The following is a 14,609-nucleotide window of genomic DNA, read 5'->3' on the forward strand; positions in this document are numbered from 1 at the left end:
TCAAAAACTACAAATCTTATCGGCATGAGGACATACAGCAACCATCTCATGAGCAAAAGACAGCTTTTGACCAAATTTGGGGCTTGTAGCATCTAAGCCCTGGGAGGAGAAGCGATTGCTTTTTTTAGGTCAGAAGCCGGAATAATAATAATAATAACTAGAACCTAAAGTTCGTTGACGAACTTTGATGTTGGCTTGAGAAAGCCAACGTGACTGCGCCGGGGACTCAAAGGCAGTTGGCAGGAAGCACAGCGGTTGAGAAGTGGTTGCTAGGCGGTTGCTAAGGTGTAGCTAAGGCATTCCTAGGTAGTTGCTAGGGTGTTCTGAGTGGTTTCTAGGCTGTTGCTAGGGTCCACTGGACTGTTAATCGGAAGGCCTCATTTACATTTTTGATCAAATCGAGAGAGAGAGAGAGAGAGGACTGATTTGTTCAGGTTGTTTAATGCAGATCACTATAGTATAGTTAGTATTTATAGTATATATTATAATCTGAACAAAATTACATTATAATAAATATCATATAAAGAAAAATATTAAATTAAAATACTAATGAAACAATAGCACATGCATTTAGTTAATTTGTCTTTTATTTAATCAGTCTTATCAGTTTTGCAGTTAATATAGAGTACAGTCAATTTACAGTAATTTGCAGCATTATATATATAGTTATAGTTATATAGTTATATACAGTTTACAGGAAGAAAATCGCATTAAATACAATATTATAGGCCGTCTTCATCACGTGGTTAATTCTGACCAATGACGTTCCACCCCACTGGCCATTAACACAATGTTATAATCGTAATATTTAGTTGTCATCACCTGGGTGATTTTATTTTTTTTTTGGTACAGCATAGGCCAAAAGCTTGGCTTTCATTGTCATTATCACAAGTGAGGAGAAGGCTCTTTTGCAGCACAGAATATTGTTTTGAAAGAAATATCTGAAGTAAACTTATGTTTTTGCTAACATAAAAGGGGGATTAAGAAATAATCCTTATAACCCTAACCATAAATGTGTGTATGTGTTATATATGTATATATGTATATATGTATGTATATATATACATACATATATACAGTTTAAGTCAGAATTATTAACCCCCTTTTGATTTTTTTCCCCTTTTTTAAATATTTCCCAAATGATGTTTAACAGAGCAAGGAAATTTTCACTGTATGTCTGATAATATTTTTTCTTCTTGAGAAAGTCTTATTTGTTTTATTTCGGCTAGAATAAAAGCAGTTATTAATTATTTAAAAACTATTTTTGGGACACAATTATTATCCCCTTTAAGCAATTTTTTTTTGATAGTCTACAGAACAAACCATCGTTATACAATAACTTGCCTAATTACCCTAACCTGCCTAGTTCACCTTATTAACCTAGTTAAGGCTTTAAATGTCACTTTAAGCTGTATAGAAGTGTCTTGAAAAATATCAAGTCAAATATTAATTACTGTCATCATGGCAAAGATAAAATAAAGAAGTTATTAGAAATGAGTTATTAAAACTATTATGCTTAGAAATGTGCTGAAACAATCTTCCCTCCATTAAACAGAAATTGGGGAAAAAATAAACAGGGGAGCTAATAATTCTGACTTCAACTGTATGTATATATATGTATATACACACACTTTATTTTCACTGTTTGTAAATAATTGTTCTTAACATTTTTGCTTTAAAACATTATAATACTGTTTGGATTTTCCCCCCATAATAATAAATTGTGAAAATTTGCAGTGTAAATTGCAATCCAGATGTTACAGAGAGAAATTGATGCAGCAACAGCAGAGCATATAAGGGGATATAAAAAATCTTCATACATTGTATGTATATATATTCACTATTTTAAAATACATTTTCTTTGCTGTGTGTTTTTATTGGTTATGATGCTGTTTGGATTTATTTTTGCACAATAAATAAAATGTGATTTAAAAAGTGCAAACATTGTCTTTGTTAGAATTTACACGTGATTACAACGGTATAAAGACGTTCAGGTCCGACCGGACCGACTGGAAAGAAATTGTAGGTTTTGAAGATGGATTATTAGTTTTGTGGCAAGGACATAGCTGTTTTAGTGGGTTAAATACAGATGAAAAATAAAGTTAGAATGATTTTATATTAAATATGTTTATTGTATAATATACGTGAATGTTCGCATGGCTTTCATTTTCATTATCACAAGTAGAGGAGAAGGCTTTTTCACGGCACAGAATATTCTGTTTTGAAAGAAATATCTGAAGTATAGTTATGTTTCTGCCAACATCAGAGGCATGCATTTTAAAACTCACAGGGTAGCAGACAGAAATGCATGCGGGTCGATTCCGACGCGGAAGATTCTGCATCCAGTTCAGTTTTATTACGCTTTATGGAATTCACCGCGAGCATAATATGAATGACTGATGACCAGAATTAAGTTCAATCTTACCTCGATTTTGACCACAGATCTCTCTGCCTCTTAAAGGAACACTAAAAAGTGTTGTATTTCTTGTATTTGTGTACTTTCGCTAAAGTATTTTAATGTAAACAGCTTCAAATGTTGTAACAAGCACGTCTGAAATGAGCCCGAATTTCTGTAGATTCAAAACAGTCAGCACGGATATCCCCGCCTCTTAAAGGGAAAGTGCCTCTTAAAGGGCCATTACTAAATTACAAAGGGCTCAAAAATAGTCTTCTGGCGCCATCTCGTGGACACTCTGACACGCTTTGAGTCTGAATTTTACAAATTTAATATAAAAAAAATATTTATAGGAAAAATGTTATTTATAATTACACCAAATAAATATGACAATTATCAGTAATTTCAAACACATCTTTTGGCCAAATTTGAGGATTGTATACTTTTTTATATGCCCCAAATACTCGATACAATTTTTTAATAAAAAAAATTTTAATTCAAAAACTACAAATCTTATCGGCATGAGGACATACAGCAACCATCTCATGAGTAATAGACAGCTTTTGACCAAATTTGGGGCTTGTAGCATCTAAGCCCTGGGAGGAGAAGCGATTGCTTTTTTTTGGTCAGAAGCCGGAATAATAATAATAATAATAAGAATAAGTTTAAGTAGCATTACAGTATGTTGGCTTTCTCAAGCCAACATAATAATAATAAGAATAAGTTTAAGTAGCATTACAGTATGTTGGCTTTCTCAAGCCAACATAATAAGTTTAAGTAGCATTACAGTATGTTGGCTTTCTCAAGCCAACATAATAATAATAAGAATAAGTTTAAGTAGCATTACAGTATGTTGGCTTTCTCAAGCCAACATAATAAGTTTAAGTAGCATTACAGTATGTTGGCTTTCTCAAGCCAACATAATAAGAATAAGTTTAAGTAGCATTACAGTATGTTGGCTTTCTCAAGCCAACATAATAAGAATAAGTTTAAGTAGCATTACAGTATGTTGGCTTTCTCAAGCCAACATAAAAATCCCCGTTCCATCTGAAAAGGAGCTGCCGGGCGGGTAGCTATAATCAAAAACTCACACAAGAAAAAGAAAAGGAAAGGAAAAGACTCCTCTTTAGGTCCTCAGGTGTAAAAGCACATTATACATGTTACCGTAAAAAAATAATAATAAAAAAAAAAATAATAATCGAAATAATAACAAAAAATAAAAACAAACAAAAAAATAATAAAATGAATAGAAAAAGGCATTAGTAAACATGAAAGTTGTTTAAAACACACTGATAAGCCATAATAATACGAAAAAATTAATTAACTAATTAAACAAAATATAAATAAATAAATTTGATATAGATAGATTTAAAGAAATGTAAATAAAATTTTAAAAGACAAGGTAATTAGTAATAATAAAGGGAGCAGACCATATTACGATCTCAGTGACAAATGTCAAAACTGTGTGCGTGGAACACACGTTTGAGGTAGTAGTGCGAACCGTCTACAGTTATATAGGGAGACCTTATGTTTCACTTTTGGGTCGCTCTCATGAATGCCCGCCGAGCCCTTCCACGTATCTCGTTGCCGTCAAATCTTTGCTGGGTCGTCAAAAGTCACTGGTGCCTCCGCTTCGTCCCGATAGACATGCAGCCTGGCCGGGTATCGTAGTGAGAACTTGATGCCGTGTTTCCGCATGGATTGCGTTACATCTCGAAAAGCATTTCGCTGTGACATCACTTCGGCAGTGTAATCGGGAAAAATGAAGACCCTTTTGCCCTTAAATTCCAGCGTCTGCGTTCTCCCGTGTCGCAAAATCAGCTCCTTTTCTTGGAAATTATGGATGCGTGCCAGAATGGTACGCGGCTTTTCACCGGCGGCTGGCTTGGGCTGAAGAGAGCGATGAGCTCGGTCAACTTTGATTGGGTGAGGGAAAAACTCTTTTCCAAGAAGTTGGGGAATCAGTTTAGAAACAAAGTCGGTAGGTTTACCTTCTTCTTCCCCTTCTTGTTTCCCTACAACCTTTATGTTGTTTCTTCTAGAGCGAGCCTCCAAATCCGTAACCTTAGCGCGGAGCTGTTTATTTTGTTGACTTAGTTCTGCATAATTAGCCTCCAGAATGCGCGCCTCAAAGTCATTAACGGCTAACTCGTGATTAGCAACACGGGTCTGTAGTTTGGCTTGCGAAGACATCAGTTGTTGGCAATGCAGCTCGAATGTATCAAATCGAGCGTTTACTCCCTGTAGGATGGACTCCGACATCTCTTTACACAGCTCTTTGCACAACGCGTAGACATCTGGTGTAATATCACACGTGCTGGGTGAGCTAGGTTTAGCGCTAGCTCCGGTAGCTCGCTCGTCGCCATTCTTGCCTTTGCTAGAGACGCTCGGTTTCTGCATTTTTGAGTCCCGACGTACACTCAAGTTGATCGCAGTAGGGCTTGTTAACTTTTACTGAAAAAAAACAAAAAACTTGGTAAAATAACAACTTTGTAGAGGACCTGGAGAGGAGCTCCAACCAAACACATCTATACCCTAAGCATGCGCACTAGCGCCCCCATAGCTAAATGGTTAACATGGATTTTATGAAGAAAATTACAGTGTTTATGTGCTTTATGAAGGCTGTAAAACAGCGTCTATACGTATAGCGCTGTGTCTGAGTCCACTACATCTTTTCAGAGGTGCATCCAGCTCTGTGAGCTCATAAACTCCTCCAGAAACTTAACCTGGCTGACGGAAGGTTTCAGCGGTGATTCTGACTGAGCCCAGCCTAGTTTGATGAACTTCTTGTCGGTGTCAGCTGAAGGATTTCCCCTGGGACACCCACAACAGGCTATACATTACAATCACACCCCCACAAGAGCAAGCTCCTGGTTGTTTACCGCAGCGCGAATGTCCGCTAAAGTTCAGATTTTCGTACTCGAGCGATTCGTGCATTAAGCGTGTCAAACCCGCAAAACGCTCAATTCGCGCGTATAGCATCATTCGCACCGTACCTATCGCGCAATTCGCGTCATTCATGCCGCTCCATTCACGCCTATCGTGCCGCAGGATGTCTATTTGCATGTTTGCATTGACTTAATAGACGCTAATTTACGTTTTTATTTAATTTATACATGCGCAATGAATGTAAGCCTGCTAACTGTGTGTGGTTCAAATGATACTGCGTCACAGATTTCCGAGTTCCTCACAACCAGCAATGCCAGGATCGATCATCAGGATGAGGCTTTGGCCACCACAGCACAGGCTATTCAGGCCTTGGTTGGTCAGGTTTCACTGCTGATGACAGCTTTTTTCTGGAGCGGCTTAAGTGGATCTTGTTGCAGCCCCGGAGGTGGTGCCTGCGCCAGTGATTGCTAATATTAGCCGCTCGGTTGAGCCTCACCTTCCTCCTCCGATCTGCTATGCTGGAGAGCCTCACTTATGCCGGTCCTTCTTGTCCAAATGCTCCCTGTATATCACCTTGCAGCCGTCCTTGTTTTCTTCAGAGCAGTCCAAGGTGGCCTTTGTATTCACCCTCCTGCTGGACTCCTTCAGCCACTGTCAGTGCCTTCGAGACCCTGGACGCACATTTTGCTAGATTTTGTCACCGGTCTCCCGCCATCTGGTGGCAATACGGCTGTTTTGACCGTGGTAGACCGGTTCTCGAAGGCTACTCATTTTATTCCTCTGCCAAAATTACCCTCAGCCAGAGAGACAGCGGATGCTGTCATTAATCACATCTTTCGCATTCATAGCCTCCCGACGGACATGGTTTCTGACAGGGGGCCCCAGTTTGTCTCTAAATTTTGGAGAGAATTCTGTCATTTATTGGGAGCAACTATAAGTCTTTCTTCTGGTTTCCATCCTCAGAGTAACGGACAAACAGAGATGGCCAACCAAGATCTCGAGCGCATGTTACCTTGTTTGGTTTCCCAGAATCCCTCCTCTTGGAGTCAGCAACTCCCATGGGTATAGTAAGCACACAATTCATTACCAGCGTCGGCTACGGGCCTCTCTCCGTTTCAGTGTAGCTTAGGTTACCAGCCACCAGCTTTTCCCACTCTGGAATCTGAAGTTGCGGTCCCCTCCGCCCACGCCTTTGTCCAGAGGTGTCGACGCACTTGCAGCAGGGCCAGACAGATCCTCCTCCAAGTGGGTGCGCGCACCAAGGCCAAAGCCGATCGCCACCAGTCGAAGCCTCCCATTTACGTCGTCGGTCAAAAAGTGTGGCTTTCAACTAAGAATATTCCCTTGCGTTCCGTATGTAATAAACTTGCACCTAAATTTATTGGCCTATTCACTGTCATCAAGATCATTAGTCCGGTGGCAGTCCGCCTCAAACTTCCTCCAGCGTACAGGAGAATACATCCCGTGTTCCCGCTCACTCCGGTCCCCCCACCCCCGCCACGTCTCATAGATGGGGAGACCGTTTATTCGGTTAAGCGCATTCTGGACTCAAGACGGAGGGGGGTGAGGATTTCAGTACTAGAGAACTTGGGTTCCTGCAAATGACATATTTAATCACTCTCCTATCGATGATTATAATCGCCAGGTAAGCGCTTCTGGGAGCACCAGGAGGTGCTCTTGAGAGAGGGGTAATGTCTGGGTTGCAGGTTTGTGCGCTCTTCCGGAGTGTCTGTTTGATGGAGTGTCTGTTTGATCATGTGAGTTTGTTTTGTTTTTGTTCCCCACGTGTATTTGTTTTGGTCATGTGTTATGACGCACTCAGTTGGTTTGATTAGTTCGCCTGCTGAGGCTCATTATTACGCCTATATATATGGAACGTTTTCTGTGTTTCCTTGTCAGTTCGTTACGTGTGCTTATGTGTTTGTTTGTCTGTGCTCAGGACCGTACTGAGTTACCACTGGACCTTGTTTTCCCGTCTGATCCCTGCTCTGGTTTCTCCAAGTCCTAGCACCGCACTCTCTGTTACATTTATCTTGACTGTGTCAATAAATACTATTTCACTTGCACTTGGATCTCTCTGAACATTCTTTGTACGTGACAGAAAACAAATAAACAAAACGTACACAGACCCGGAATCATGGGATTGATCAGACTTTGGATGTGGTGAAGTGAATCGGAGCAATGCAATAACTTGCAAATTTCTTCCAAGTAAGTTCTGTTTTTTACTTTATTGCATTTTTATAGTTCTGTTATATGATTTTTAACGGCCATTGATGTTAAAAGTGCTATTAAGTGTTTAGTTGGTTATTTACACGTCATGTAGAATGGCGTGTCATGTTCTGTAATGATAAGAATCATGATTTGCATTACTGAATTGGCATATTGCGACGATATACCAACAAAATAAAGCTATTTATGTAACACAATGGGTTCTACCTGTGTTACTTACAAACACACACTATTGTATGCAATGTAAGATCGATTTTTTTAGTGCGTTTTCCAATCTCCTATGCTGCCATACACTTCCTAACCAATGTTTTTTGGGCATGTGACCCTCTGATTTTTGAGCGAAATTAATTTCATAATAAGTTTGGTCGATTATGTGCTTCATCCTTATAATTTTTTGATTTTTCCTTTGCTCTTCCTGGTGAATAAACAGCACAGGCTGGTGATGCAGCTAGTTTGCTGGTCCTGAACATCTAAAATCTAAACATGCCTTACCAGCACATGCTCTTTATTAAGTTATTTATTTATTTATTTTTACACACACTTCAATCAATGCGCATAAATTTGGCTTAAGGTTTTAGTTTTGAGATTCACATATTTAATGAGTGTTTCTAAATTTCCACATTAGTACACATTTAATTCTGGAACAGTATGAGAGATTTCATAAAACTAAGTTTAAAGTCATCATATAAGTGTCCAGTATAACTTGCGTCTCTTTTTATATTTTGAATATTTAAGGAAAAATCTAAAATGCTATTTTTCTCTACCAATGGTAGTAACTGATGTTGATGTTTAATTGTTTTTCAGAAAATGAAGAATATACTGTTAAGTATCAGTGTATTAGTTCCAGTTTACCTTTAAATTACTGGGATACTTGGGAAAATTTACAACTGAAAATATGAACATTGCATATTGTGATTTTATAACTATTAAATTATTGGGCATGTGTCTAAATATTTTTTATACCTTATTTCTGAGTTTGAAAAAATATTGTTTAAGGTATTTTGAATATGAGTAAACTATTATTTATCAATTGAAGTATATATTTTCACTTATTAATTCAGTTTATTTACTAAAGTAATGAATTTATCAATTAATTTATTGCTGCTATGCATATACATTTATATTACCTATTATTTGTAAATGTTTTAGTGTGAGTAAAAAAAAAATCTTTATTCAATCTGTAACATGAAATTAGCTCATTTTATGAATATTAATAATCAACAATAACGGTTTATTCTTAATTATTAATATTCCGGCTTAAGCTTCAGTCAGTTTGGTCAAACAAACATATGATTGTAGGTATATGATCATGCTCGCGCGACCGAGCGGATTCCCAGATTATGAATATTAATTATCAACAATAATGAATTATTATTAACCATTAATATTCCGGATCAATTTATTGTTAATTTGACCAAATGAACACAAGCAGAGCCGCCGCTCTCCCAAGCGGACACGGTAATCTATTCATTTAGAAAAAGGGAATTTAATTGCTACTTCTTGTGAAGTAGATTAATCATTCAAAAGTTTTAAACAACTTATAATAGCTAGGCAGGGGAATCTGTATTTCAGTGACATTTTCTCGTGAGGCAAACAATAAAATTCAATTTAATTATAAATGGAATTTATTGACTAGTCAGACGTAACGAACAAACAAACGCACAAACATACATTAAACACAAAACAAAGGTAAACCACGTGGAGATATCGGGTCTGTAGAACGTGTAACAGCAAAGAAACATAGTAAAGCTAGGAAATATAGATTTCAGGTACAAGAGTGACAAAACTTTCAGTTCCACACGCACCATTACGGACCACCAAGGTTATAAAAAAAACACCTTTTTGATAAAAGGGGCACAGCTTAATCGCATAACTAAAATCACCTGGGGCCTCATGTACGAAGACTTGCGTGGAAATCTTACTAAAACATTGCGTACGCACAAAGCTGTAAATGTGCGTACGCAGAAAAAATTTCAGATGTATGAAACACTGCGTACGCCGAATCTCACGCATATTCTTTTGTACATCTGAATGAACGTGAAACTGAGCGCAACATGCACGAGCACAAAACCCCTCCCTGCCTCCTCCCCCGTATGAATATGCTAATGACTATGCTAATGGCAAAACCCAACGAAAAAGCAACGGCAAAATCAAGCAAAAAGAGAAACTTTGAACAGAATGTGAATTGGAGGTGCTGCTTTCGGAGGTAGACCGGAGAAAAGCGGTGTTATTTGCAAGTTTGTTCTCCGGAATTAACAACAAAAGAAAAAAATAGAGTGGGAGAGTTTAGCTGATGCAGTTAACACAGTTGGGTCTGAACATCGCACTGAGTGCATTAAAAAAGAAATAGTGTGGTTTATAACTGAAAAATGTTGCAGTACCCTTAGCAGTCTCAGTGGCGCACCTCATAAGAAGCACGTGATCATGTTCTGACATGTTCGAGCATAATCTCGGCTCGAATCCAGCGTTTAATGAATTCTTTATTTTTTTCCCCGCTACATATCAGATTTTGCCCACTATTTATCAAGAGAAAGACAAGTATGAATCATCAATAAGTTTGTGCATCATATTTTATTTGCACATTTATTGAATGGAAATGTTTCTGATTCACGCATGCAAATTCATCTTCAGATAGTGTCTTTATAGCAATGTGCGTGCGGTAGATCGCTCAGATTACATTGGGAAAACAGGCGACCGCTGCAAATTGTGCTTTAATGTTTAGCTGGTCAACTGTATGGTATGGAAACCTTATATACCTGCTGAACCCGTCTCATAAAGCTGCCATTGCAAGGCTCAGACACTTTGTAGAGAGGAATTTAACACAACTGCCTCTAGGAGTCGCCAATGGAAATAAAACAGACACGCACAAAAAATGTGCGTACGCCTGCCAGAAAGCTGCCGTGAACCTGCGCACATTCCCACGTTCAGTTCATTGTTAGTAAATCCAAACGTGAGCGATTCTGAGCGTGAAACTTGGCGTACGCAAAGTTTTTGTGCGTACGCAGCGTTGATACATGAGGCCCCTGGTCTTTCATGTCTGGAGGTCTCTTTTATGCGTCTCTCTTCCGTCGTGATGAAACTCCTTTTAATGTCCTTCTTGATGCGTGGAGTTTGTAATGCAGTTCGGACGAACACTATCGCAAACTTTAAAACTGAGTTTACTTTTGCCGGAAAATAAAGAAAACGTGGCGGGAAAGTCCATGCGGCTGTGAAGAGCCGTGTGGCCCTTAAAGGGACCACCGTCAATGATGTTCCTTTTTGGGACGTTCTCTTTCTGCCCAGATGTTTGGCAAAAGGTCTGGTTATACCTGCGGGTCACGTGACAACCCGTACAGCATTCTGACCAATGATTTCAGGGGAAAGTTTGCGCGCGAACCTTCCTTTGTCTCGGGGCTGCTTGTATGCAAATTTGAGTGTCCGCCTAAAGCATGCGGACAGGCATTTAATACAGGGCTTTAAAGAATAAAGCAATGCGAGTTATGGTCTTGCTCTATGCATCATGTGTTGTAAAATGTCAGCAGAAACCCATCGGTACCAAACATGGGGGGGTTTACAGTACATCAACCTAATTTTTCATATCCTTACAATATTTATGCTTTACAAAGGCCTAAATGGAACATGCATACAGGTTATAAGAGAGGTTACACAGGTAAGAAAAGTCAGAAATGAGATACAAAGTTTACAAAACATAACACATTGGTTTTGTGCTGGTTCAGGATTTGATGAGTTCATTTTATTTCTGTCGGAACAGCCTCGTGTGGGGGTGTGTGTGTGTGTGTGTATTTGGGCAGGAATGTCTTTGAAGTTTTCCTGCTTATCTCTCCAGTCCCCCTGAACAACTTAAGCTGTCACGAAAATCCAGACTTCTTGGAGCCAGGAGTCGTAAAACCGTTCTGTGACCAAAGCCAGACCGTGATAAAATCAATAAGTAATTTTATCTGTGGACTGTACGCTACATATATCCCCCTTTTGCAACGAAGGAGGTTCGGAGAAAACCTCGTTGGTTGAAATCTAACTTGACGTACAGGATGGGTTGGAGGTGAGTTTCCTTCGACCTCCGTTGCTGGGTCGACGAGTCGTGGCTTAGACTCAAGCAGTTTTGACCTGGTTTCTTCATGCTCTCCCCCCCTTCCTGGTTTCATGCAGGAAAGCTTTGAGGGGGAGGTCAGGGGTGCACTTGTCCACTTGTGCTTGCATCTTATTGAATGGCGAAGCCCTTGTTAATGTGTGCTTCCCTGTTGTCGGGAGGCACGGAGTGGTAGTTGTTCCGGAGTTTTCCAGAGATGAGTGATAGAGGAGTATAGTTGTGAGGTTGCAGTGGTCTTCTGGTGAGACTGAGGTACAGGATCGTGGCTGTATCCTGTGTAGAAAAGGAAGAGAGAGAGAGAGAGAGAGAGAGAGAGAGAGGGAACAGGGGAGTAGGTGGTGTCTGTGATGACTGTGCTTGGCTGGGCATTCCACTGTGACACCGGTTGCAGGGTCTCTACCCCATTTCCTGGCTTGTGGCCCAGTGTTTGTTACTCTGGTTGTGATACGTAGGTTTGAGGGTTGGCTGCTATGCAGCTGAGCGTATACAACCAGGAGTCTTTGCCCTTCCTGTGTGATGTTGGTAGTGCAGGGGGGGTGCCTCTGTCCAAGTTGTTTACATCATCAGAAGATATGCCATGGTCTGGGCTGTGTCGTCGGTGCTGAGAGACACTCTACCCATTTGGTGTACTGGCATATGAGTTCAAGGGGAAGAGAAAGCGAAGGAGAGAAAAAAAACACACAAAAAAAATTGTTGCTCCTTGTGAGCCCATGGAAGTGTCCCGCCCGATCCATCTGGGTGTCTGATCATGAGAGGATGGTTTCTCTGTGTTGCTGTGGTGCTCGGTGAATCAGCGCCCTGGGCATGTTTTGCTGTGTGCAGGGTCAGTACATTAGCATTACCCCCCTCTGGCTCTGAGGCAGCACGAACTGTGGTGTCGTGGGGTCTTCAGGGACAACCCAAAAATGATTCACACGCACCTGTTTTTCTTAAGATGTAGGAGGTGTTGAGTGACATCTGTGTTGAAGCTGAGGTCAGACAGAAGGATCAGGTGGTAGGTGGGGTGAGTGGTGGAAACAAAACAATACAACAAGAGACAATTTAAAGGTAAAAATAAACCTGGTCTGACGTGAGGAGTCAGACGCCTATGTAGTCGCAGTGTCGTTTGTCGACATTTGTCGGGCTGGTGAGATTGGATGTAGCAGTTAGGCTAGGCAGGGTTGTTGGCTGCCGGTTACAGCTGCCAGATCTCGGGGTTTTGGTTGGGTGGTGACCATAGTCCACCGTGTGATGCACCTTCTTGGTAAGGGCATCAGTCCAGTCATTCAGGTCTTTGTCAGTGCCTGAAAGTTTGAACTGTTCTTATCTTTTTTCTGTAGATGACCATGATGTGGTTGTTAGTGTTATGGTCGCCTACTTGGGAAAAAGAAAAAGTGTTGATGTTTCACGGGCTTGTGGTGGGCAGTTCTGAAGCCTTTTGTTTCCACCCTGGGTGGTGGAACGTGAAACAGAGTCTAGCAAGTTGGAGTCTGCAGCTAAGTGCACTCTGATGTCATGGGCTGCTGTGCTTTGAAGGGTTGCAGTGTTGACCTTTCTAGGCGGTAGTCTTTGCGCTAGCCGCAGTCAACTGTTGTAGGCCATGGTCTATCTCCTTTCAGTGGCCAGACACGGTGGTACTTTCATTGAGGATGTCATCAACTTAGATGAGGTTGCCTCTAACATAAGCATCAGTATATGCTTTGTTCAGAGGGTGTTGCTTTCGGCTGGTGAGTTGGCCTAGCCGACGGGGCACCTCATGATCGTTTAGTGTCTGTTGTTCAAGGTGAAAGCTAGCTTATGCTGGTCATTTGGATGTACAGGTATCATCCAGAAGGCGGGGACCACATCAAGCGTTGAGAAGATGGTTGGTCTTTGAATTCTGGGCACTTCCTGTTCCAGTGGTGTCATTGGCCCTTGTGACCATGGCATTTGCTGATTTAGCTTTCTATGGTCAGGCACCCTTTGACCCTGGGCTTGAGGACGGGCCAGATGGGTGCCTAGCAGGTTTTGTTACATAGCCCGATGTCCTTTTTCCAGCATGGAGTTGGATATTTCCATGTGAAAGTCAGTGGGACTTGCAGTCTAAAGAGTCTTTAGTGAGGGCACCGTTGTAGTCATACAGGATGTGCTGACGTTTGTTGGTTGACATCATCCTGCGTGGCCTCCGCATGTCTGTCCTGTTGAGGAAAGTGCCCTGTCTTCATCCATGTTAGTGATGGGGTGACAAGTGGCTGGGCACACGGCAAGGAGTTAGTCCTCAGTGAGCTCACTTCTGCCTACCTGTTATTTGTTTACTGGTAAGACAGACATGAGTGTGGCGAGCTTGAATGGAACAGTATAGTTTGTGTTTTCTAAGCTCCTCTATGGTTTCGTTGCATGTGGGTTGAGGCCACTAATTGGCCCAAGAGTTCAAAGTCATGGAACTCGTAGCTGACCAATCGTCCCAGTAGGTAGTCTTTGGGGATTTTTATGTCAGTTGCCATGCAGCTATTACACAAGACATATATTGTTCATGAGGACAGTTCCATTTAGGGTATGGCTTCCAGGTTGAGGCCCAGTTTTATGCCTTCTGTTGTTGGTTGGAAGAAAACCCAATGTATGGTTTAGAGTTCGGCCTTTCGTATGGAGAGCCATATAGAGCACCTGTTTGTATAGGCTGGCACCACAGAGTCTTGTTTGATGATGACAGAGCAGGCCTCTGGCATGGTCTGGCCTGAGTGGGGCTTCTTGAGGGTGACAGCCATAGATGTTGGCTGTGAGAAGTGTGGGTGCCTATCACCGGTCGTTAAAGGTGTCTATATATATGCCTGAAGATGTATCAGGCTATTAGCTCTGATGTTAACATCGTGCGGCGGGGCCGTGAGAGTTAGGACGGGATGGCTCAACCATCCGCCGTTCCGATTCAAGTTCAATGTGCAAATGCTGTTGGCAGTTGTCATGTGTGAGAGTTCAGCATTTGGACAGTAGTGTGTATGCTTGTTAGTTGAACACAGGTCTGGGGGTGTGTTCAGGCGGAGTGTCGCACAGTGC

At 41.0% G+C, this 14,609-nt stretch overlaps 1 long non-coding RNA gene across 1 annotated transcript in view; it reads right to left on the reverse strand.

The window, feature by feature from the left end:
- LOC147842802 (uncharacterized) overlaps nt 1-12,444 on the reverse strand; it is a 65,459-nt gene extending 53,015 nt beyond the window's left edge. Inside the window, exon 1 of the long non-coding RNA XR_015498315.1 lies at nt 11,465-12,444. This is a non-coding gene — a long non-coding RNA (uncharacterized LOC147842802). The remainder of the gene's footprint in view (nt 1-11,464) is intronic.
- Nucleotides 12,445-14,609: the final 2,165 nt, after the last annotated feature.

This window comes from Danio rerio, chromosome 8 (assembly GCF_052040795.2).
Source record: "Danio rerio strain M-AB ecotype USA chromosome 8, GRCz13ab, whole genome shotgun sequence".
NCBI lineage: Eukaryota > Metazoa > Chordata > Actinopteri > Cypriniformes > Danionidae > Danio > Danio rerio.